The sequence below is a fragment of the Phyllopteryx taeniolatus genome, chromosome 16, assembly GCF_024500385.1.
Source record: "Phyllopteryx taeniolatus isolate TA_2022b chromosome 16, UOR_Ptae_1.2, whole genome shotgun sequence".
Lineage (NCBI taxonomy): Eukaryota > Metazoa > Chordata > Actinopteri > Syngnathiformes > Syngnathidae > Phyllopteryx > Phyllopteryx taeniolatus.
The window spans coordinates 503,750-529,619 of NC_084517.1; the positions used below are offsets into that span (position 1 = coordinate 503,750).

Sequence of the window (25,870 nt, forward strand, 5' to 3'; positions counted from 1 at the left end):
GTTTATCAAGGTTTAATTCTCTGGGCGTGGAATTAGCCCCTCCTTGGGGCACCCGTGAGAGGGCCGTTCCTCATGACCATATGACTAGCACTCCCCTGCGGGTGTGTCTTTACTCTGTCAATTACCCCCCTCCCTGGGGCCCTTGGTTGCGATAATGAAAACCAGTCCTCTCTGATGACCTGACCCCGGTTGTAAATACCAGTCAGGTTTCGGTCAAGAACTAGCCGGAAATCCCACTATCCATATAACTGATTTAAGGATGTCCTTGGATTTAGACGTACAAAGAAAAGACAGTTTGAGTGAATACAGGTCTTCCACCCTTTGACCCTCCCAAAGGAACTCTGATTGTGTTACTATTAAAATATACTCCATAACCCCCCTTTAATGAGATCCCCAAACTCATTACAAAACCTAGAGTTAGCAAATGACACCTGGCCAGAAACAACAAACCAGCATTTGTCCAAAAAGTTAACCTATTATCTACAATTTGGAAGAATCTACTTGGTCAAGAAAATCTATCATGCTCCAAGGCATTTATTTAAGGTTAACCATTTACTAGGAAAAACAATTATTCTAATAAGGCTGAATCACTCCCTGCGTCTCATTGTCGCCCCCTGAGGCCACACGTGCGTACCAAACAGCCAAACAAACCAAATCTCCTCCCCGCTATCAAAAAGGAGCCAATCCCAAATTTATCAATTTGTACGCGCAGCCTCGTGGAAGCGCCAAGGTTTCGCGGCTCTCGGTCGAAAAACCTCTCTCAAATGAGACGAGGAAAAGAGCGAGAGTCAGATCAAGTGTCCTTCAGAGCCCCGTACATCAAAACACCCAAAGGGACCCTGACTCGGATGGTAAACCATACACAACAGAATAATACAAACATTGAAATAAATGAACAAAAAACAGTGTAAAACACAAAAAAGAACTGTGGAAGCACACATATCAAAATACACACAAAATAAAAATCCTAAAGGTGGTCTCCCTCCATATGGTCTACAGCTCATGTCATTGTTGAAGAAACTGTAACCCCTGCAGCCCAGGGCCCGCTGTCCATAATCACAGTCCATGAAATTGTCCCAGAGTCCAGGTTTATACACGCGGGACCCCGAACAGCTCCAGACCACCCCTGGAAGAACAAAAACATCTGCCAGTATTTTGCAACAAAATCAACCTTAATCCAACCCATTTTCAAATGGATATCTAACAGTACAACATATGGAGGGCAGTCAGTTCTACACATCTGAGGCAGACACGGTAGTGGCAGTTGCTTAATCCGTAAGTGATAATACCCCCCTTGCATCGCTGTATGCCTCCAAACCCCTGCGGATATGACTCCTACGCGTACCACCGCTGGATATTATTTTTATTTTGTAACACACTTGCATGAAGGAATCTGAGCCAAGAAAATGACCTAACTTCCATCACCACGTCCATACATCCATTCATCTTCTGAGCCGGTTCTCCTCACTAGGGTCGCGGGCGTGGTGGAGCCTATCCCAGCTGTCATCGAGCAGGAAGCGGGGTACACCCTGAACTGGTTCCCAGCCAATCGCAGGGCACATACAAACAAACAACCAGTCGCACTCACAGTCACACCTACGGGCAATTTAGAATCTCCAATTAATGCATGTTTTTGAGCTGTGGGAAGAAACCGGAGTGCCCGGAGAAAACCCACGCAGGCACGGGGAGAACATGCAAACTCCACACAGGCGGGGCCGGGGATTGAACCCCGGTCCTCAGAACTGTGAGGCAGACGCTCTAACCAGTCGTCCACCGTGCCGGCCATTATCACATCACGCTGTCTAATTTAGTCGAAAAATAAGCTCTTGGTCTTAGTTTATCACCGCATTGTTGCGTAAGTACGGAGGTCATGTAATAGCTTTTATACTCTACCATTTGAATGAATGTTTTATCATAATTTGGAAGGGCCAGCGCGTTACTGGACACCAGATGTTGTTTAATGTCACTGAAGGCCTTTTCCATCCATTTTCTAAGTCCTTCTTTTTCTTACTTCCTTTTTCTATTTTAGACACCATGTTTAGCCAGACAACTACGTCGTCATATCCCTCTTTTTTCTATTATTTTTATGTCGACTTTTATTTCATCTCGACGTTGAACCAATTTTTAGAATTTAGCTGGCCCGCAAGATCGTATTTGGTTATCCATGTGTTTAAATGTTTCATTTTGTAAGGGGTTTGGAGTTGAACATATTTCCAGTCTTTACACGTTAAGCGTTCTTTTGAATCCGTTTTACTGTTATTTTTCCTTATTTTGTGAATTTGGAAGTCAGTTTATTTGCACCTCGAGTGACCTAAATACTGACTATTCAAAATGACAGGGTGACACTGAATGTCTGGGGTTTGGTACTCCTCAAACTTTTACCCACATGGGGCGGAGGATTCTTGCACCTGCTTCCAAACCCAGTTGTAACTTGCAATCCGGTCGTATACATTCATACTTCTACACATTCACACGATACTAGTAACGTTTTTACAAACCACCTGAAACATGGAATTTAAGTACGTACAGGACTCCGTCGTCCCTTTGACTTGCCAGTGACTAGTATTACCCTAGGTTTATTCTTCCGCAGACTTCTTTGTTGCGCAATTCTTTCCATCAAAATTGTCCATAATATTAATGCAAACTAAGCCAAACTATGATAATTTCTACCATTTATTTAACAGGTGCCCCAACCCCTCTTCTTTCCTAATTTCCCACTTCTCACCCCACTTGCGGCATGGGCTAGTCCCTGCCCTCGTGACTTACCTCACCCAATTCGGTGGATTCTTGGCACGCTCCCCTAATCATCCGCAGCGGCTTGCAATATCTTACCCCCCCGTCGTCCTGTAACTTAAATCTGCGTTAATTTTCACATCATTCCCCTTTTAGTTCCGTACCTCGTAGAGACCCTAGTTCGGACCCGACTGCGTCATCAAATCCATATTAGCCCCCAGACTCTAATAGCTCATTATACCATAGTTACTCTATATTTATTGTTCATGCCAACTTCCATATATCTGTCACTTTTTAAATCATAACCTTTACAGGGGTGTCAATAGCTGTTTCGTATTATTCATTACCACTCATATCATACTTACCGTCAGTGTCACGCTAAGGTACTTACTACCATATCAGGTGAACTCCTTCGATAGTATTGTATTAGACATTCCAATATTGGTCCTACTCTGTATCCCACCAGTCATGCATGCACAGTGTCTTCCTAAGCTCTCCTCCATCCAACATCCTGTGATGAACCTGCATAAACTAGCAACCTCCAATATCAGTATAATGTTGAATCAAAGCTCAGAATTGGACTACTTACCTCCCGTTCGGATACATTACGCATCAATGTGTCCACTTTATCCGGGTCACGGAACCCTTCTTCGACAGCTGTCTCCGGTCCGCCGGCCGTAGATGGTACGGGTGGGATGCATTACAGCAAAGTTCCTAGAGGCAAATACACAACAACAGGAATAAAAACCACCATCCACATTTAAACAGGTCATCTCCCCGTTGCAGAGGCCCAGCTGACGAGTCCTGTAAACAAGTCCTTTAATAAATGAATCATACCTCTGCAAAAGATGTTCCTGCCAGGACTCCAGAATCTCTGCCTTCATATTCCAGAGAAGGGCCAAGTCGACAATGGTCACCAAACATTGATATTATTTCCATAAATAACGAATCACATGTTAACACTGATAATTCATTGTTAACACGTTTCCCAACAGCGGCAATGTCAATAGCCCAAGAATCACATAAGAATCGGCGTTAAGTCAGCACTCCCATAACCTGCAATAAATCAACACTGTCACCCTCCATCCTCCTGGGCGTCCTGTAAAAAATATAGTTATGTCTACAAATCAGAGTCAAAAAGCAGAGTCTTCCCCGTGTCCTTATGTACACCGTCACAAAGGTCTATTAGTCAACAGTCTGTGTAGACCTTACCCACTTGTCTGTCACAATGTCCTGGTCGTCATAAACATGGTAGTCTCAGATGACCCCACAAAGTGCATAAAAGCCTTCTCCACATGAGTGAATTTGACCCAGTGGTGCTTCATTTCTGCTTTTAATCAACACAACACAAACATTTAACACAAAACGTAAACATTTAACACAAACCATAAACATTGACCACAAACCATAAGCATTGAACACAGAATATATATTGGTTGACTCGTAATTCCCAACCAACCCCTTTGGAAGATTTTGTGTGCTTACCCAATCCGCGGATCTAAATTTGTAATTCGCGAGCTATGAAACTTGGGCAGCCTCCTGAGGCTTTTGTTTTTAACGCAATTAATATCCCTCTTTCCTCGTTCCTGTTTGGGCAAAAACCGCCTTCTCCCCTGCCATCACGTAACTAGTATTTGAAAGTTGATCGGTTTGAACTAATTATTACAATCACTACACGTGGTTTTCCTCCTCAGTACCGCTATATTCCTGCTCGATTGACCAATTTAAAAATAGCTCTGGTACCGACTGATTTCTGATTATTACTCCCCGGGTGTACAAGAAACGGCTTGCTACACCCATGTCACTGCGCATAATTTCCCCCTGATCCCTCTACCAGTCTACAGGTATCCTTCATTGCTTTTTGCCTAATTTCCAATATCACATCTGACAAATCCGCAAATCAAGTCACCCTCTTCCACGTCAGACCAGATTAATTAATCGATCAATGCCCCCCTTTGTATATTACCCCCTAGGGCCCAAATACAGTAGATGGTCTTGGTCCATCGGTATTTACATGTGCAGCGTAGGAGGCTTTTGCTAACAAACTACTAACAGACTCATTAACCAATGGTAGGTGAAATCAAGTAGGAGGGCTGCTCCTTTCTGACCTCTCTCTTTCAACCCCTACTGACGTTTAATATAAATTTTGAAGTAGAATTCTATCTGAGGACTGCATGACCTCATACTCCCATAATGGCAAAAATATTTCTAGCCATAATTTCTCCCACAATCCTATCTAGTGCCTCTGCCCACCCCACTGACTAGGGAGATTTCTGACTCTTAAGTAAAATTTAACCCTCCTTATACTGAAAACTCCTAAATATATGCCCTGCCTAGCCTTTACCCTTTATTGCTGTTCAAGGGCAGGTGACCTGCTTAATACCAATTACCAAATTACCTCAAGTGTGTCCCCACCATCTTCCGACGAGCCACTGATCACCGACCGACTCCGACCTCCGCCACACGGCATCATTGATGACTTTGAGATGTGTCCACTTTGTCCCCCACTGAAACAGACTTTTCATCATATTGTTCCAATCCGCTTGGTAAACGTGGAGACACAGGACCATTCAGCTGCTCTTTGCCTTTCCAGCTTTTCGCCGTCTCCACCACAAAGTCCTTTCCTTGGCTCTCTTTCTGTCATGAGAAACATCCTTCATATAGATGCAATCGTCTGGTTGAAGAGTCTCTCAGTCTCTCGTGACAAATAATAACAGTTGCGCCCCCCTTCCTGGCTTTTACGGCATTGCTTATGTCTTTGTTATTTTTGTGGATAAACTGAAAAGCCGAAACCGGCGACCGACCCGCGGCTGTAACAGCATATGAGAGGGGACACACTGGGTTTTCACTTGTCAATAAGGTCACGCTAGCACGACCGAGCCTCCCATAGTCACCTGTTCAGTAAACGGCGTTTCTGTCATAGCTTCTAAATTTGGTTTATATCCGCTTACTTTCTCGCTTGTTCAATTAAGTCAGCGGAAGATTTTTAAGTCTAACCTTTGTTCTTTTCTTCCTATTTACAGTTGTCTCTGAGTTGCAACCCTCCTGACCTCTGTCTCTTATCCTCAGACGTAAGCCCTGCCTATCGTAAACTTTGCACACGCACCAGTTGTAAAACGGGCCCCCTAGCTGGGATGCCGATGTCCGGTCATTTAACATTTTAGTGCAAGTTCCAGGCTATTTTAGGGCGCAGGGCACCGCAGGACTTCCCAGATTATTCTGTCTGCTATTTCCTCAATCAACCTTAACTTGTATTTATTAATCTATATATGGTGCTTCCCGATTACCCCTTTTGTGTATCATTACTTTATGTCTCACATGATCAATGCCTTGACCAAGCCTTCCCAACCGCTGTAAGGAATCAGTCCCCAATAACTGGGGCAACAATGTTATCTTCTTTTTAGAAATCTAAGAATCCTATCCCTGATAAATTTGTCCCTTTAGCTCAAAAAGTAGCTCTCCGCTTGTCCACAAATTGTTGTAATCAACCTGATTGAGGGGATAGAATGCAAATAAATAAACCTCCTCAAAATTAACTTGCCCGACAGATGGAAAAATCCTCTTTGTCTTCCCTGCTCTTGTGCTGAATCTGGGAGACAATCAAACAGATTAATCCTCATACCATATTAGCCATTCTCAAAAACATGTACTCCACACTTTCCCTTGTACATGATGCAAATGAGGCACAGTCTCATGACGTATGTACCATAAGTAGCAACTTAATCTTGACCCCTCTATGGCATATCCTTCAATTCTGTGAATGAAAAGAGTTGCATTCGCTATGCTGTATTAATAGTCACTAGACTGTATCAACTATTGTAAGGATGTCTTTAGTTGACTGGTGTACCTCGCATAATTTTCTTAATTATGGCCGACTGGTGGCTGACTGGTTAGAGCGTCAGCCTCACAGTTCTGAGGACCCGGGTTCAATCCCCGGCCCCGCCTGTGTGGAGTTTGCATGTTCTCCCCGTGCCTGTGTGGGTTTTCTCCGGGCACTCCGGTTTCCTCCCACATCCCAAAAACATTTTAATTGACAATTTTAAATTGCCCGTAGGTGTGAATGTGAGTGTGAATGGGTGTTTGTTTGTATGTGCCCTGCGATTGGCTGGCAACCAGTTCAGGGTGTACCCCGCCTCCTGCCCGATGACAGCTGGGATAGGCTCCAGCACGCCCGCGACCCTAGTGAGGAGAAGCGGCTCAGAAAATGGATGGATGGACGGTTTGCCCCAAACAGGAACTTCTATGTATATCCAATTACAAAAATCACAGCCTCCCTGTATATTCACAATTATACCCATCCTGCCACTTTTTTTGTGTGCCATTCCGTAAAGACACAAAATGATTCCCTCTGACACACAAGTTAACACATTTTTCATTACTCCTCTTCTAGGCATAAACAAGTTTAAAGCCATCGTATGCGTTAATGTGCTTCTCCCAATCATCTATCACCTCCCATGCTCTTTAAGCATCAAATTTTTTTTTCATCTTTTCCTTTCAAAACAACCTCTCTTTCTTCCTTCCGAAACTCATCTGTTACGTGAAACAACGTACATTTCTGCCTTTCTATCTTATTTTCCTTTTTCCACATTTCTCACCCACTTCTAAATTCGACTCGTTTCTTTTGATACTTCTTCCTTTCCATGCCCGCTGACAACTGACTTTCTATTTCATTCCGCCACATATCACATTAATTACCTCTGTTGAACACATTGGGCTGCTTCCGCCCTCCGCACACGCAATAAAATCCCGCACATACACACCTCATGATTCACTCGTAACACACTAAAATACATTCTCATCCACTTCTTACATTTCACCTCCTGCTCATAACATACTATCCAAACCAGCACTTTGTTCGCCCTTCATTCAAACTCCGTGTGCAGCCCGAAGTGTGCCACGGCTCCGTAACCTCAGGAGCGGCCACACCAATTCAACCGCCTGTATTCCTAGCGCGAAGCGTGCATGCCAACAAAAACATCCAGGGTCATGTCTCGGCTGCTTCCCTGGGAACACTGGCCAGCTCTTTTTGACCCGGAAATGGAACAGCACGATGCAATTCTGACGTATTCACGGCCGCCCGGCATCCGCGTTGTATATATATATCTATATTAATTTATCATACCTTACTTGTATTTTTTTATAACGATAATGGGTACCCTTTTAGAGCGCTTTATAGCTGTTTACATATATATTTTTATAATTATATTTATTATAGTTCTAGGGTTTTCTTCATATTGTGTACACAATTAATAAGTCGTATCACACAGAGTATCCGTATCACACACAATTAGTTCCACGGGGCTTCTTCTAGAACTACTATGAAGTCTCTTTCGTTCCCAAATAGAGCTCACCTCGTCCGTTCCTTAATTTGCTCACACTGGAATGACGTTTTAGCCTCAGATTAGCATAACCAAACCGACAGGAGTCGAACCTTCGAAATTGTGTTATGCAGTCTGCACCCCACTTTGGCCCCACCGTATACGTGGGCGTGTTTCCTCATCTTCCCACCAAGAACGTCGTGTGATAACTTAATCCAATTCCCGCGTCTGGCTAGCTTTTGGCGGCCTCTCATGGCTCGCCGACGTCACTTCTCTCAGACTACGCTTGCACACTCATTCTGCTAAATAGTAACCTGGCCAGGTTGTGTTCAATCGGTACTTAACGACTATGGGCTATGGTACTCATCTGGTGACGTGCCTTGCTAATTTAACGGCCTGACTGAACTCATGCCAGCATACGAGCTCCGCATGAACACATCCGTTCTGAAACTAAGCGCACGTCCCAAATCGAGCATTCTACTGTTAACACTTTAAAACTTATTTTGACATCACTGCGTGTCGAAATCATTCATTATAGAAGGGCCTTCCCCTTCGTGGGTCCAAAATACCAGTAAAAACAAAAAAAATTTAGACGAATACTTCAACACCCCCCCGCCGACACGGAAACACAGGGACGTGCCCACTTGTCGATTTCAATACAGCGCAAAAGCCACTCGCGTCAGCGGCGCACGGCCGTCAGATTCCAACAGTGAGAAAAGACTCACCTTTTTAGCCGGCATGAAATCTGAAGCGACCCAGCGTCGCTGACTCTTGGCCGCGCCGCAAAGAATCCTGTTCGTGACGCCACTTATGTGGTTTATTTTTTGCACCTGTGCTTCCGAGTCGATTGATCTCCCGGGAGAACTTCGACTTCCGTCTGGCATGGGGTGAATGAAGACTTCGAGACACTTGGCGTTTGGGCTAATTCAATTTATTGAACAGGTCTTAGTGTCATAGCAGCTGCTTCATTGTCAGAACGACGAAAAAGCCCCCGAAAAACCCCTTCATCTCAGTTTATCAAGGTTTAATTCTCTGGGCGTGGAATTAGTCCCTCCTTGGGGCACCCGTGAGAGGGCCGTTCCTCATGACCATATTTGGACTTGCACTCCCCTGCGGGTGTGTCTTTACTCTGTCAATTTGGTTGCGATAATGAAAACCAGTCCTCTCTGATGACCTGACCCCGGTTGTAAATACCAGTCAGGTTTCGGTCAAGGACTAGCCGGAAATCCCACTATCCATATAACTGATTTAAGGATTTAGACGTACAAAGAAAAGACAGTTTGAGTGAATACAGGTCTTCCACCCTTTGACCCTCCCAAAGGAACTCTGATTGTGTTACTATTAAAATATACTACACTTGTTCGGCGAGCGTTAGAACGCCAATCGACCTCCGCCTCCATGCGCCGAAAACCGCGGACGCCGCTCCGGTAAGTAACTCGGGGAAAAAACTGAGCGGATTTGCGAAAGTTGGTGAAAGAAAGTCCGGAGTAGCCACATTGATGGTTAGCAAGTCTCCCCTTGTGTAAGTGAGTCATGTAATGTCTCCAAAGACGAACGAAAAACACAAAAACAAAAGCAATACTAGAGAGCGCGTAACCGAGGCAACCACACTGGTAGTCGCCATCAGGTAAATGCCAGCACATGTGTACGCAGGTCTCCTTTGGCCAGCAGCATGGTTTCATCTGGAAACACAATGTCAAGTCTGTGTACTGCACAGACAATGGCAGCATTACATTTCTGTAAAATGTCTCTTTGGCACATTTCCCCTGCCTCGTCCTGTTGTTTCACCACGTCCTCTGGGCAGCAGGTTGGGACAACAGTTGTCAGTGTGTCCCTCTTGTCCATAAGTGTAGTTACTGTAGTTACTCTGTGCATCAGCAGGGCCTCGACAGACACGTGCAACGTGTCCAGTTTTTCCACATACAAAGCAACTTATGGACTTTGCGCCGCGGGAGTGACCCCTGAAACCACCTCCGACCCCCCTCTAGTCTGCTGCTGTAGTAGCAAAGTGGCCCACGTCAGGTCCTGCGACAGTAGCTGTGGTGCCATGACAATAGTGCCTGTTTTTTTTTTTTGTGACATATTTTCTTTGGCAGCGCCTTCGATGCAAGGTTTTCTGCATTTGTTCTATCTCACTGTTTTCAGAAGTCTTTTTGTCTATCCATCTTTTCATAAAGTGAAGTACTCTTAGTTCTGGGTATAGTGAGGAAGTTTGTGGTGCCTGCGCATATCGTGTTTTTTTTATTTTTTTATTTATTATTATTTTTTTCAATTTCATCCTCCTTTCTTTCTCTTTTTTCCTTTTGTCATGCCATAATCATGGCATCATCTTTTGGTTCAATCATCCCCACCAATGCAAGTACATTGATCACTGTACACAGAGTTTGTTCTTTTTCAGCGATTTTAGAGTTCACTGCGGATTTCTTAAAGACGGACGTTTTTTTGTTTTTTAGAAGTTTTATTTCTACAACTAGTCTGTCTTTTAGACGGTGAAACTCAGGAAGCAAAGGCTCAGTCTTTCTGATTTGTCCTTCTTCCTCTTTTTTATCAAATCACTTACTTATTTTCTCTCTTTCCTTTTTCTGTTTCTTCTCCCCTACATACCTTAGTCCCGTATAATGTAACAGTAACTTTGTGAATTGCCACCTTTTCCCCCTTCGTGACCTGAATCTCCCAATACCAATTCGGGTTTTTCTACCAATTGACAATGTTTGTCAAAATGTCCTTCCATCCATCTATCCATTTTCTGAGCCGCTTCTCCTCACTAGGGTCACGGGCGTGCTGGAGCCTATCCCAGCTATCATCGGGCAGGAGCCGGGGTACACCCTGAACTGGTTGCCAGCCAATTGCAGGGCACATACAAACAAACACCCATTCGCACTCACATTCACAACTAGGGGCAATTTAGAGTTGTCAATTAACCTACCAAGCATGTTTTTGGGATGTGGGAGGAAACCGGAGTGCCCGGAGAAAACCCACGCAGGCACGGGGAGAACATGCAAACTCCACACAGGCGGGGCCGGGAATCGAACCCCGATCCTCAGAACTGTGAGGCAGATGCTCTAACCAGTCACCCACCGTGCCGAAAAATTTCCTTCCATCATATAAATATGGGGAGAATTTGTAGAAAAGTGAATGTCTCAGTGACAGATATTTCAAATGTGAGAAAGGAAGTGTCTACCACAAGTGGCGCCTTTCTCCTTGGGGTTTCCCCACACTTCATACATCTTTTTAATTCACTTCGGAATTCTTCTAATAGTTCTTTCGGCGTGTACTAAAAATGCCTGAAAGAATTTTCTACACATAAATAACACTGTATTATTCTTGTCCTGCAAGACCTTCCCTGGTCTCTAACCAGAGGGATCCTTCACTTCTAATATTTACCTTTTAATAGTGGTAAATCTTCCCTGACCGTCGTCAGGGGATAACCTTCCCCAGTCGTCACTGGGGGATAACCTTCTCCAATCTGTCGTGATTGGAGGCTAACCTTCCACAACCTTTGTTGTAGGATTTCTCTATCTCGCGAGTCACACAAAATTTAGGATTAGAAAAAATTACTTGTCTCGGACTCACAAATAATTTGGTAATTGTCAATGTGCAGAATTTTGTTAAAAAGGTCTCTGCTTTGTGAGCGCTCTGTTTGTGAGTCCAGGGCAAGTAGTTGATGACCAAAATTAACCTCTCCTATCGGACAAACCACGACACAGGGTCACCATCTGTTAAGGACGTAATATAATGTCAATGTTCAATAGATCATGGAACCTTCAATCGTCCTTGCGTGTTTGTTTTCTTTGTCCAAAAAGAAAGGAAAAAAATAAGACACCAAAGTGCTGAGTCTCAGGGTGCATTCAATCAACTGTACACCAGAGTGCAGGTTCACTGAATGACACACCTCGTTTATTTGAGCTAACTCCTTTTATTCACATCAGAAGGTTTCGTTAGGACTGTTCAGCAGAAGGTTTTGATATATATGTTTAGCAGAAGGTACCTCTGGCCTTGGGTGTTATCAGAAATCTTCCTACAGCAAACAGTGTCTGATGAAATCAATGAGAGCACACCTGCCTGTCTGCTTCACAGATTCGACGAACCTCTCCCAGAGCTTGGTCCAGACCTCCCTGGGATACTGTCAAAGGCCCGTGCCACTTCGCAGATCCCCTCTCTGACTCTGGTAAAGCCTAGAGAGCCCGTCGCGCCAGGTAGAGCCCGCCTTAAAGACTCCCATTCATCAGTCACTTTTCTTGGTGTCTCTACAGCTATGAGCTTAAAAGACTTACACAAATTTACGCACAACATTCCGAGATTTGAACCTAAAACTGACGGCTCCCATGACACGGCAGCATACCTTAAAGACATTGAATTTTACCTTAAACGATTCCCATTTGCTACCACAGAGGATAACTGTACCTTATCAAGGTCACTTCTAGTCGAGACGTGAGTAATGGAACGACAACCGGCACATGTATTGTCAAACTATCAAGCCCTTTGTCCAGCTTTGTCCCGCAAATTTGACGACCCGTAACCGGCTTACCGGCCGCTCTTACTGTTAAACAGGGGAGCCTCGAAAAGCCACAAGCTTATTACTGTCATTTACGCAAAGCATATTTCGGGTTTCTAAACGAACCGAACATGGAAGAAGACATACATTTTTAAATGCTTTTTGTTGAAAACATGCAACTCAATGTTAAACACCATTTGGGAGTGGCAGCATGCCCTCGCAGGCTGTCCAGCTCACAACTGCGCAACCTAGCCGCTAAAGGCTTCGCTAAACATAAAAAGACCAACACAAAGCTGTGGGATCACAATATTTTGGGTTTGAGATAGCAAAATAATGACACGCCCCAAAACCTTTAACCGGTAAAAACAGGCTCCCGGTCCTGTTCGCCTGAGCGTGACAAGCCTCATCGGCACAGGCGAAAACCCAGTGTGTCAAATAAAGATCAACAGTCACCGAACGACTCCGGCAACTTGTCAAACAAAAAAGACAAACAACCATTTCGACGTCTTCTAGGTAATCTAACCGTTAATGACACGTCAGGGAAATTTTACTTGACAACCACACTTGAACGTACGTTCCAATATGACGGACTCGTGGATACTGCAGCAGACATCACAGTCATGTCCGAGGACGTGTTTGACTTATTGCGTGAAAAATTACAGCAGGAGGGTCGTACACTCAACCTCCAACACTGCGAAATGAGAATTTGCGCCTTTGCCTTAGTGAACACCCAATTAGACTTGCTCATGTCATTACATTGGACAATAGGGCCACATTCCATAATTCATCCCGTGTTCATGTCACCTGTCAAGTCAGTATCTTTGTTCATTGGACAAGATCTGCTAAGTCGTTTCATGCCATTAATTAACAATACTAGGTGTGAGATTTATGCACTGGTGCGGAGACCCCTACGAATGCCGAAACACACTAGAGCAGGGGTGGCCAACTAGTCAGAGACTAAGAGCCACTTTTTTTTCTGTGTTACTGCAAAGAGCCACATACACGGGTACACATGAACATCATCTTTTAATAATGTATGCACACATACACAGACCTCTGCTCAGCCAGATCTAATGAAAATAACCACACCAACATAATAATATCAGTAATTTTCAACAGTTAACATTGTGTGCACTGTCTCACACACACAAACTCTCAGTTCAAGCAAGTCCACAAACAATAATAGAATAATTTTCAATAACATCTTTCTCTTACTATGCTGAGACTTCTGGCATTCCTTATCTTGAACAATCCTCTTCAAATCTGGCTTGTATTCTGTTGTTGCCACTCTAAGCAATTCTTTCAAATGAGTGTCAGTCAGAACAGATCGATGCTTTGATTTCACATGTTTCAGGGTAGAAAACACAGACTCGCAGACGTACGTTGACCCAAACATGGACAGTATCTTAAGCGCAGCTCGTTTGATGTTAGGGTATTTTTCAATTGGCACACTTTTCCAGAACTCAACGGTCCCTTCCCTTAAAACAGAAAAGCAGAATTGGACCCTCTGAGTCGCATATGATGGGCCCTGTCCCTAATCATTGGTCCACCTATTCAGCTGTCATGCATGCCTTGTTTGTGTCTTTCCTGCTTAGCTGGCCACCACTCTCAGTGGCTGTTAAGTCAGTCTGCTTCTTTTGTGACTTTTACTCATGCATTGCTTCAACAGGACAGGACATGTCGGCCTCATCAAAGACAAGTCTGCATATCGACAGGAAGTGGAGCGGCTGGACCTGTGGTGCGGCCAACACAACCTGGAGCTGAACACGCTCAAGACTGTAGAGATGATTGTGGACTTCAGGAGGCATCCTTCGCCCCACCTGCCCCTCACGCTGTCCAGCTGCCTTGTGTCAAACGTCAAGACCTTCAAGTTCCTTGGAATTATAGTCGCTCAGGACCTGAAGTGGGTGATCAATATCAACTGAAGCACGGCCTGTTGAGGCAGTTCTACATACCGGTCATCGAATCAGTCCTGTGTTCTTCCATCACAGTCTGGTTTGGTGCTGCTACAAAAAAGGACGAGCTCCGACTGCAACGGGCAATCAAAAATACTGAAAAGATTGTCGGTACCCCCTTACCCACCCTTGAGGACTTGCACGCTGCCAGAACTAAGGCAAGAGCGTGCAAAACCCTCTTGGACCCTCCACATCCTGGTCACCAGCTCTTCCAGTTCCTTCCCGTAGGGAGGCACTACCGATCAACGCAAACTAGAATGAGCAGACATTCCAACAGCTTCTTCCCTCTTGCCATCAACTTCTTAAACAGCTAACCTACAATTCCATTGCAACATGCTGCCAATTTTGTGTGTGTTGAGTTTGTTGTCACATTTCTGTCAGGCCAATTACAAGCACTCACTGTAGTAGTCTCGCCACGCTGCACTATTTGCATATCTGTTGTTGACCAATACTGGCCACTCATACCAGAGTAGCGTCTGCACTACTTGCACACTGACTGAGGAGTATCTGCAACATTTGAACAATCGACATTGTCCCAGATTATCGCACTACTAATCACTTTAAACTGCATACACTCCTTGAAGTCTTGGCGCCCTTTGCACAATGGTCATTGCACCGGACTATTGTTATATTAGTCATTGAAACTGCTCTAATTCCGAGAGGACTCTTTTTGCACAATTGTCAAAAAACAAAAACAAAACATAATAATAATAATTGTACTGGCATTACCAGATTACTAGCAACCTTTTATTGCGCAGTGACTGTTTTTCTCAATGTCTTTATGTCTCAAAAGTATTCTCTGTCAATTGACTGTCTGTTGTCAAAATAGAGCGGCTCCAACTACCGAAGACAAATTCCTTGTGTGTTTTTTGGACATACTTGGCAAAATAAAGATGATTCTGATTCTGATTCTTTGTCTCTTCTCAGAGACCTCGGATTTACCGTGCACTTCTTCTCTACACCTTGCAAAGTGCACCTCAGTGCCATTTTGCCCACCCTTTAGTTTCCCAGGCAACGCCTTGGACCCCAACTATTCTGTTGCACATGCAATGACCACTTGGGATGTGCATTTCCTTCTGTGCTTGTTCCCAGCCTTTTTCTTCTCCTCTGCGTTGTTCGTGATGTCATAAGTGCCTGCTTTTCGTTTGATCTTTCTGGGGTTCGCCTTGGCCGCCACTCTTTCAATTCTTCCTCCTTGCGCACTGCGCAAGGTTAACTCTGGTTTCTCCTCGTTTTTTTACCTGCTCATTTGCATTATCGTGGACGCTCGTGGCCTCACGTAACGAAAGGGGGGTCACACAAGCGTCCGCCCACCATACACGAAACGAAGGATGGTCAACACAGTGAGAGCGGACCAATCAAGCAGATCCAACCTCCGTGACAGCATCCTCGCCACACCAAGTCTGCCAACGCAGATGCTCAACCAAAGCACAGACAAAAGCGAACGCGCTGCTTTGCCGCAAACTAATAACAAAACGAGCGACATAAAACGCATCCGCAGTGCCCCCACCGGTGACGCTTGTAGCCTTAGTACTATCGAGACACAACTTTGGGAATTGCAGTCCAAAATCCCACCACATGACAACGCATGGCTAACAAAGTAACCAATTCCTGGTCGCTAAGCAACACGCTAAAAGTAGCCATTTTAGTTCTCGACGATTGTAGTGCAGCTTTAAACCAAAATAGGCAGGCCATAACAACACTGTTGTCTGTGCTCCTAACGGTTTAACACACAGATTGCTAACATGTTGACGAACGACAGGCTATATGAAAATTGATCCCAATTTAGCAATAGACAGAATTTTTCTGTCTACGGCCCTGACAGGCCCCACTAATCCGGCCCACCTCATGTTTTTCCTTACAAGCTTCACAGATCTGTGTGTCAATTCTGAGTTCTGAGGAAAAGCCCTCCTTGTCGCTCACTCAATCAGTGACGCCCTCAAAGATGCCACTTTTCATATTGAGGATTACACTTGGGACCACCTGCCGTCTGGCAGTTACGACAGCCAAATTGTGATTTTTTCAAACAGCACAAAAATGCTTGCCTGAGGTCTTCCGTAGGAAAGGAATGGCTGAACCCGACATTGACCCAGCTCAAACTGTGCAGGAGTAGGTTCCACACCTAACATGAGATTCTGTTTTTTCTTCTTTTTTTTTCAGACTCCCTCTGTTTTGCTGAGGAGCTGGGCTGAAATTTTTTTTGGGTTCCTCTTTTTGCTTCTCCCTCTTACCTATCTTTGGGAGAACGTTACAAATATTTTTCATTCACGTTGGTGTTAGCTTTTTCTTTCAACTTTGTAACCTCTTGACCTCACAACATAGACACAGCTACATTGACATCTATACTCACACACCTAAAGTAAGAAGTTGTCATCGCCTATCGCCATAAGGGGGGTGATATGCACTAATGTTGTACTTTGGTAACTGCATTGTTGTGTGTCCTCATACCAACCTGTACCATCTTCCAAAGAGACATCGCCAAGACCCACCATCGAGCTTAATCGAGCCGACGAAGGGGGGATATGTAATGACTATGGCTCGGTTGTCACTGGCTTTCCGTGAACCTCTGGTGCCACCAGGTGCCACCACGTGCGCAAGCGCCCGCCTCAACCCGACGGCGGCTCTTTCGATCGAGGAAACCAGCCATGCGGCTTCAATTGCTTTTCCTAGCCGCAATCTGTTGGTGGAGCCTCAGTAAGCAACTACCAGCATTCTGTACCGGCCAGTTGAGAGCAAGAATGGGCCCGCCACAAGTTCAATCGGCAGGAAAGTTACGAGCGCACCCCGAGGGGAACACAATTTTCTTTTTTCCGCCTCTTTTTGCTTTATTTTTGTGCATCTTCTTCAACCATACCTGCTCCGTGCCTCCCGTGATGCGAGGAGAAAGACCAGTCCGTTTTTCCTAAATTTTATACATATAAAAAGAGATGTGGTGCCCTTTCGAGACAAAGTGTGTTTGATTCTAACGTTAAACGTCTATCTGACTAAACCGGAAGTGAACGCCGGCGTGCACCTTTGATGAATTTATTTCTTAAATAAGTTTCGTTTTATCCAAATGCCAATATACACTACATCTGTAACATAGCAAAATGTGAAAAACGTGCAGTGGTTAGAATACCTTCTGGTGGCACTGTAGGGCATGTTCAGATGGCCACTAAATTTAAATCTATTGAATAACTGAGTGTGCCCTGCGATTGGCTGGCGACCAGTTCAGGGTGTACCCCACCTCTCGCCCGAAGATAGCTGGGATAGGCTCCAACATGCCCATGACCCCAGTGAAGATAAGCGGTACAGAAAATGGATGGATGAATAACTGAGTCTGATACTATTAATATTCGATTTATTAACGCAGTGAAATCTTTTACTCCTAAGTATGATGTTCTGAAATTAACTAATAGTTCTTAATTAAACTCTCCCATTAGCCAAAAACAAAGTATCACTTCACAGATATTTAATAAGTGTATATCATTCATATCATTTCGCCTTTGTTCCTGTCCTTCTAGGGCAGGATACATGCTTAATACCAATTTTCAAATTACCACAAGTGTGTCACCACCAGATTATGCCCAGCCACTGACCCTCAACCTGCTCCATCATCTTCCAGTCAGTGACCTTGATTGCTTTCAGTAGTCCATTTCATTTCCGACTTAAAGACTTCATCACATTACTGCTTCCAACTTTGCAAACGATTCATTGTATAATTTTGCTCTCTTTTGGTCAGCTGTTTATGGTTTCTTCCTTAAGGGCCTTGCATTTACTCACATTATGCATTGAGGGAGATTTCTTTTCTTACAGACGGTGCCAACATGTTGGAGAATCTCTGATTCGTTCATGGCAAAAAAAATTAAAAATCAACTCAAAGTCATGCCCCCCTGCATGGCTGCGCAGCATGCTTCAATAGTCTCTGTCCATTTCCGTGAGAGAGACGGTGAAATAGTTGGCGACTGCAACGAAATATGAGATCGGACACACTGGGCTTTCAATTTTCAATAAAATAAGTCAAGTTCATTTGTATCGCCCTTCGTCACGAAAGATTCTCAAAGGGCTTAACAGGCCCACAGATGGCAATGATTGACGACATCTCCTAATCTAAACCCCCAATCGGGCAAGGAAAAATTCAAAACCCATCCATCCATCCATCCATTTTCTGAGCCGCTTCTCCTCACTAGGGTCGCGGGCGTGCTGGAGCCTATCCCAGCTGTCATCGGGCAGGAGGCGGGGTACACCCTGAACTGGTTGCCAGCCAATCGCAGGGCACATAGGAACAAACAACCATTCGCACTCACAGTCATACCTACGGGCAATTTAGTGTCTCCAATTCATGCATGTTTTTGGGATGTGGGAGGAAACCGGAGTGCCCGGAGAAAACCCACGCAGGCACGGGGAGAACATGCAAACTCCACACAGGCGGGGCCGGGGATTGAACCCGGGTCCTCAGAACTGTGAGGCTGATGCTCTAACCAGTGGTCCACCGTGCCGCTAAAATTCAAAACCCCATTTGGGAAAAAAATAAACCTTGAGAAAAGACTGCAGATGCAGACACCAGGATGACCAGGTGCAATGGATGCCGAGTGGGCAACATTTATCACATAGTATGGTGCTGTACAAAGTTCATTACGATAGCAAGATGCTTTACAATGTTCATTAAGATGACATAAGAGTCCATTTAAAGAGAAAAGCAGGGTAGACACCTTCGGTGGTTCTGTCTCAGGACCTGGCCCGGTCAGTCGGAGCAGGGTTAGGGTTATGTTTAGGGTTAGATGGTGGTCCAGGTGGAGCAAATAATCATTAACTTAGAATTTTATGGCTGCAACACGTTCAAAAAAAGCTGGGACAGGGTCATGTTTACCTCACCTTTTCTTTTAACAACATTCAATAAACGTTTGGGAACTGAGGACACTAATTGTTGAAGCTTTGTTGGTGGAATTTGTTGCGGTCTCTGTTGTCGTATTTTACGCTTCATAATACGCCACACATTTTCAATGGGAGATAGGTCTGGACTGCAGGCAGGCCAGTCTAGTACCCGCACTCTTTTACTACGAAGCCATGCTGCTGTAACAAGTGCAAAATGTGGTTTGGCATTGTCTTGCTGAAATAAGCAGGGGCGTCCATGAAAAAGACGTTGCTTGGATGGCAGCTTAAGTTACCCATTCCATTGGCACTAACACAGTCCCACACCATCGCAGATACTGGCTTTTGAACTTTGCGTCCATAACAGTCCGGATGGTTCTTTTCCTATTTGGCCCGGAGGACACGACGTCCACAATTTCCAAAAACAATTTGAAATGTGGACTCGTCGGACCACAGAACACTTTTCCACTTTGCATCAGTCCATCTTAGATGAGCTCGGGCCCAGAGAAGTTGGTGGCGTTTCTGGGTGTTGTTGATAAATGGCTTGTGTCTCATTCTTTCCAGTCGCCAGTTTGTTGTACCTTGTCGTCGCGTTCCAGCATTCCTTGTTTCCACGTCACAGACTAACAGTAAGACTAGACCCTGTTCCGATTATCGACCTCGCCTTTTTGCCTCACGTTTTTGGATACTGTTGCCTTTTTTGGATTGCCTGCCTGTGTACCGACCTCTGTCCGTATATTAAACCTCTCTTTTTGAAACTGTCCATTTGTTTTGGAGTCGTGCCTTTTTGGGTCCTATCCTCTGTTCCGTTCATGACAGAATGACCTGGCCATAAAATGGACCGAGCAGACTCAGACCCGGTGCGCAAAGCCCTTCAAGCACAGGGTCAACGCCTCTTGAAGCAGGATGAGCAGCTTGCTGCCCTCCACCTTCAACTAGAGGGACTATCAGAACATCAGGACAATATGATGAGACAGGTGGCCTCATAGTTTGAAGTTCTTATGAAAATGATTCAAAAGAAGGAACCAGTTGGCACTACACCCGATACCGCCACGGTACCAACGCTTTCATGTGAAGCAGTTACCATGCAACCACCTGCCACCTCCGCTGCTGTCTGCCCTCAGCTCTCCCGACCGGAGAGGTTATCTGGAGATTCTGGGAGTATTAAGCCATTCATCACTCAGTGCAAACTCCACTTTGAGCTGCAGGCAGCTGCCTTCCCCACCGAGAGGGCAAAGATCGCTTTCGTCATTTCCCACCTGACTGGCTACTGTTGTCAGTCAGGTCGCGTGTCATTCGTGGGCTTTTTTCGTAAAGACTATGGAGTACATTTTTCTATATTCCACACCAGATCGTGAGGCAGCTCACTCCCTTGTCACCCTACACCAAGGCAAGCGCAGGGTTTCAGATTACGCGATTGAGTTTCGTATTCTAGCAGCGGAGAGTCAGTGAAATAACAGGGCACTGCTCTACGCATTTTTTCAAGGACTATCCCCCGCCGTCAAGGATCATTTGGTCCCACTAAACCTGCCGACCGACTTGGACACTCATCGCTCTCGCCGTAAAAATCGACCAGAGGCTTTTGGATCGCGAGCTGGATGGAGTTTGGGCTGCGTCACCGCACACTTGGAGGACGAGCCTCGGTGACCAGCCAAACCAAAGCAGATCCCCTGTTGCCATTCTCAATCTACTGTCTAGCGTCACCACGGATGAACCCATGCAACTGGGCAGGTTCCGTCTCTCCCTGAGGGAAGGGCGGTGCTTCTACTGCGGGCAGTTGGGTCATTCCGTGAGCAACTGTCACTTCAAGGTTGCCGGTGCTGGTAGCCAGGGCACAGGAGCGGTGAGTCTAAATTTCATTAGACATTATTTCAAATTTCAGTGACATTATGCTCTCCTGATCAAGAAATTCATACACCTGTATCAATTGACACTGGTTCTGACACAAACTTACTCAACTCCCTCCTCGTTAGACGGATGCACCTTAGAACCTTTCAAATATAACGCCACCGCAACACCTATGCTGCTGACGGCAGTTGTATGGGCAAGATTACTCACCGCACCCAAACACTCACATTGACATTTCCTGATTCTCACTCGGACCACATTAGTTTTCATGTTTTTGACGCCATGAATCATGACCTTATTTTAGGGAACCCATGGTTGAAATTACATAACCCCCACATTGACTGGTCCTCTAGGCAGGTTATGTTATGGGACAGCAATTGCGCCCAGAACTGTTTCAAGCTTCCATGTGATTTTCAGGCCTATGTTTCAAATGACAATCCACAGACCCCATTAGGGGATCCTGACTTATCTCAAGTGCCCACCTGTTACCAGGACATTAAAGACGTTTTTTCCAAGTCTAAGGCCAAATCCCTTCCACCCCACAGACTTTATGACTGTGCTGTTGACTTGTTGCCTGGAACCACACCCCCACGAGGGAGGTTATTCTCTCTTTCAGGGACGGAACACAAGGCTATGAAGGAGTATGTGGACGAATCACTGGGAGGCGGGATTATTCGCCCATCTTCATCCCCTGCGGGAGTCTGATTTTTCTTTGTGGACAAGAAGGACAAGACTCTGCGACCCTGTATCGATTACTGGGGTCTTAACGCATAACTGTGAAAAACCGGTACCCTCTAGACTTAAGAAATGCATATCATCTAGTCAGGATAAGGAAGGGGGATGAATGGAAAACAGCATTCAACACACCAACGGGACATTATGAGTATTTGGTAATGCCTTTTGGACTAACTAACGCTCCAGCTGTTTTCCAGAACTTTGTCAATGATGTCTTGCGTGACATGTTGAATGTGTACGTTTTTGTATATTTGGATTATATTTTGATATTCTCCCCGGATGAGGAGACTCACATCATTCATGTCCACTCTGTGTTGCAGCACTTACTGCAGAATGAACTATGTGTCAAGGCTGAGAAATGTGAGTTCCACAAGGCGTCCGTTTCTTTTCTGGGGTTCGTGCTGGCTCCAGGTGAAATCAAAATGGACCCTTGCAAAGTTGATGCCGTGACTCTCTTTTGTGAAACTCCAAAACAAATTGGAGTTGTGCATTTTTGAGTCCTATCCTCTGTTCCGTTCATGACACTGTGACCTAGCAATAACTCTGCCAAGTTCTAAAAGTTTGACATAAACTCAATCAAAATGTATCAACCAGTACCTATCATTTAATGTACTGTGCTACACTATTAAGATTTCCTAATTTATTGTGACCTTATGCCAATCATAATCATTACCGTAAATAAACCTTCCCATCCATTGTTGTGTTCTACTCTTCTAATCACGATTTCTTAGCCTTAATTATTCATTTTCTTCAATCCTATGTTGACCCAATTTTTTTCTAAAATTCCCAATAAAACTACCATGATCCCCACAAAAGATCACCCTTCTTTAAATCAAATTGTAATTCCGTTCTGGATTCAACAGAAGGCCTCTCTCAATTAACAATTCACAATTCTATCATCTGTTCAAAATGGGTGTGGAACAAATCACTAAATCTATGCATCTGTGATTAAAATATTACGTGAATTTACCATTTTATCAGAATCAAATAAATGCTGGAAAGTGTATCCACGCAAAATAACAGTAAAACAGGACTGTTCAAATATTGAATGATGCAATTGCTTCTTTCTTCTTCTTTCTTTCTGTTTCACTCTGTATTGTAGGCCAGATGTTCACAACCTTTTTTCTCTTGTGTACCCCCTGAACAATTTTGTCATACCACCTCACTCATATGTGTTGATGATTCTCCAAAAGCAGAACTCAATGCAACGGATTATTGAATGAAAAATTGTTTTAACTCCTTAATTTGAACATTTAATTCACAGGCATCGTCTTCATTTAAAGTGTGTTCCTCCTCTTTGCCTGTAGTGTTGAATCTGGAGGAGACAATCAGATTGATTAATGATCACCAAAAAAAGTCATTCTCAAAAAATAAGTACTCAACATGTCATTTGTCACTGCACAAAATGCTAATTGGCGCCACCTCATGGTTGCATTTGGTTCCCATAATCACACTCTTCTCGCCTCTTACCTATCTTTCCCTCCCCTCATCCTGTCATTCTGCCATCGGCCACTATAGGAAGAGAGTCGCGATTAACTAACAAGGTTTTCCGATGTATTTTACTTTGAAACATTGGCAGAACAGGAATCAGTATTGGCTCGACACTATAACATAATGAACTACATTACACAAGTCTCTCTTTCCATTGACGTAATCTAAAAACCTGTTTCGGCTTACTGTGTATCATCGAATTGTTTTGGTTTTTTTAAAAAAAAAAAAAGGTTTTGCCACAAACATGAACTATGTATAGACAATGCAGCCCTATGGGGGGCACAAGCCAGTGGAAACTGTAGGCCGGTCCCAAGTCCGGATAAATCCAGAGGGTTGCGTCAGTAAAGGCATCTGGCTTTGCCAAACAAATATGAGGGTTCATCTAAAGAATTCCATACCGAATTGGTCGTGGCCCAGGTTAACAACGTCATCGTTAACCTGCAGGGCACCGGTGGAAATTCAGCTACTGCGGGTCGAAGATGAACGAGAGGTGGAAAGCGGGTTCTTCGGCAGAAAGAGAAAAGGAAAGCACAAAGCCTAGAACTGTTGAGATTTTGAATGTTGGGACTATGACAGGAAAATCTCAGGAGTTGATTGACATGATGATTACGAGAAAGGTTGATATATTGTGTGTACAGGACAGCAGGTGGAAAGGCAGTAAGGCTAGAAGTTTAGGGGCAGGGTTTAAATTATTTTTCCATGGTGTAGATGGGAAGAGAAATTATGTAGGGGTATTTTAAAAGAAGAGTCAGCTAAGAATGTCTTAGAGGTGAAAAGAGTATCAGCTCGAGTGATGAGGCTGAAACTTGAAATTGAGAGTGTTATGTATAATGTGATTAGTGGCTATGCCCCACAGGTAGGATGTGACCAAGAGGTGAAAGAGAAATTCTGGAAGGAGCTAGACAAAGTAGTTCTGAGCATCCCAGACAGAGAGAGTCGTGATTGGTGCAGATTGTAATGGACATGTTCATGAAGGAAACGGGTGATGAAGAAGTCATGGGTAAGTACAGCATCCAGGAAAGGAACTTGGAGGGAGAGATGGTGGTAGACTTTGCAAAAAGGATGAAAATGGCTGTAGTGAACACTTTTCCACAAGAGGCAGGAACATAGGGTGACCTACAAGAGCGGAGGTAGAAGCAGGCAGGTGGATTACATCTTGTGCAGACGATGTAATATGAAGGAGGTTACTGACTGTAAGGTAGTAGTGTGGCTAGACAGCATAGAATGGTGGTGTGTAAAATGACTCTGGTGGTGGGGAGGAAGATTAAGAAGACAAAGGCAGAGCAGAGAACCATGTGGTGGAAGTTGAGAAAGGAAGAGTGTTGTGCGGCTTTTCGGGAAGAAGTGAGACAGGCTCTCGGTGGACAGGAGGAGCTTCAAGAAGACTGGACCACTACAGCCAAGGTGATCAGAGAGGCAGGCAGGAGAGTACTTGGTGTATCTTCTGGCAGGAAAGGAAAGAATGAATCTTGGTGGTTGAACCTCAAAGTACAGGAAAGAGGTTAGCTAAGAAGTGGGACACTGAGAGGACCGAGGAGAGGAGAAAGGAATGCATTAAGATGCGACATAGGGCAAAGGTAGAGGTGGCGAAGGCCAAACAAGAGGCATATGATGACACGTATGCCAGGTTTGACACTAAAGAAGGAGAAAAAGATCTATACAGATTGCCCAGACAGAGGGATAGAGATGGTAAGGATGTGCAGCAGGTTAGGGTGATTAAGGATAGAGATGGAAATGTTTTGACTGGTGCCAGTAGTGTGCTGGATAGATGGAAAGAATACTTTGGAGAGTTGATGAATCAGGAAAATGAGAGAGAAGGAAGAGCAGAAGAGGCAAGTTTGGTGGACCAGGAAGTGGCAATGATTAGTAAGGGTGAAGTTAGAAAGGCATTAAAGGGGATGGAAAATGGAAAGGCAGTTGGTCCTGATGACATTCCTGTGGAGATATGGAAGCATCTAGGGGAGGTGGCTGTGGAATTTTTGACCAGCTTGTTCAATAGAATTCTAGCGGGGGAGAAGATGCCTGAGGAATGGAGGAAAAGTGTGCTGGTGCCGATTTTTAAGAATAAGGGTGATGTGCAGAGCTGTGGGAACTATAGAGGAATACATTTGATTAGCCACAGTTGATGAAGTTATGGGGAATAGTGGAGGCTAGACTCAGGACAGAAGTATTTGTGAGCAACAGTCTGGTTTCATGCCTAGAAAGAGTAACCACAGATGCATAATTTGCCTTGAAGATGTTGATGGAAAACTACAGAGAAGGTCAGAAGGAGCTGCATTGTGTCTTTGTGGATCTTGAGAAAGCCTATGGCAGAGTACCCAGCGAGGAACTGTGGTACTGCATGCAGAAGTCTGGTGTGGCAGAGAAGTATGTTAGAATAGTCCAGGACATGTATGATAGCAGCGGAACAAGGTGTTCTGAGGTGTGCTGTTGGTGTGACAGAG

The 25,870-nt window shown here is 44.6% G+C and overlaps 1 long non-coding RNA gene across 1 annotated transcript; it reads right to left on the reverse strand.

Moving 5' to 3' along the window:
- Nucleotides 1-514: 514 nt before the first annotated feature.
- Nucleotides 515-8,074, reverse strand: LOC133465891 (uncharacterized). The gene is made up of 2 exons (XR_009784774.1): nucleotides 3,571-8,074; nucleotides 515-3,447 (listed from the first exon to the last, which is right to left on the reverse strand). It is a non-coding gene; the product is annotated as an uncharacterized LOC133465891 (long non-coding RNA).
- Between the last annotated feature and the right edge of the window lie 17,796 nt (nucleotides 8,075-25,870).